We start from the raw sequence: 847 nt of genomic DNA, 5'->3' as shown, positions 1-847 counted from the left end.
ATGTTGCCGTGTGCTCGAACTCTGCAAGAAGTTAATAATTTTTTTTGACTAAAACACAAATGGAACCCTAAGTAAGGCATGTGTAAAATTTGAATGAAATTGGTTGCGTAGTTCTCGAGTTTTAGGGATTCACACAGACAGACAGACAGACAGACAGACAGACAGACACACATTCTCATTTTTATATATATAGATAGATACATTTTATATGTATATCTATAATACATTATGTAAATAGATAGATAGATAGATAGATAGATAGATAGAGATGTTCTAGCCTAATAAGGGTGCCTGCCAGTTTACGCACCAATGAAGCATGCATAATTATGGAAACACACACATACATGCACGCACACACGCACAAACACACACACACACACACACACACACACACACACACACACACATGCATAGATACCTAAAAACAAAACAAGAGTATATAGATAGATATATATAGGTACATACATGTACTTAAATACATATATGTATACATCACAATATCACAGTATCGACCAGGCTATCAGATAATGTTATACACCACTGGTCACAATTCTGTCTTAATTGGACCATTCTTTTTCGGCTTGACCCAAATTACTGAGCTAAATTGTCTTCCTATCGTCGTGGAGGCCTTCGAAGTGGCTTTTTGCAATTGGGAAAACCTTGCAACATATATACATACATGCGTACATACGTACATACATACATATATATATATATAAATGAATGAATAAAATATACAGACATACAAGTACATACACATATGAATATCTATCTATATATATATATATGTATGTATATAATATATATATATAATTATATATATATGTGTGTGTGTGTGTGTGTACAT

Source organism: Octopus bimaculoides, chromosome 7 (assembly GCF_001194135.2).
Source record: "Octopus bimaculoides isolate UCB-OBI-ISO-001 chromosome 7, ASM119413v2, whole genome shotgun sequence".
Lineage (NCBI taxonomy): Eukaryota > Metazoa > Mollusca > Cephalopoda > Octopoda > Octopodidae > Octopus > Octopus bimaculoides.
This window is presented reverse-complemented; position numbering follows the sequence as displayed.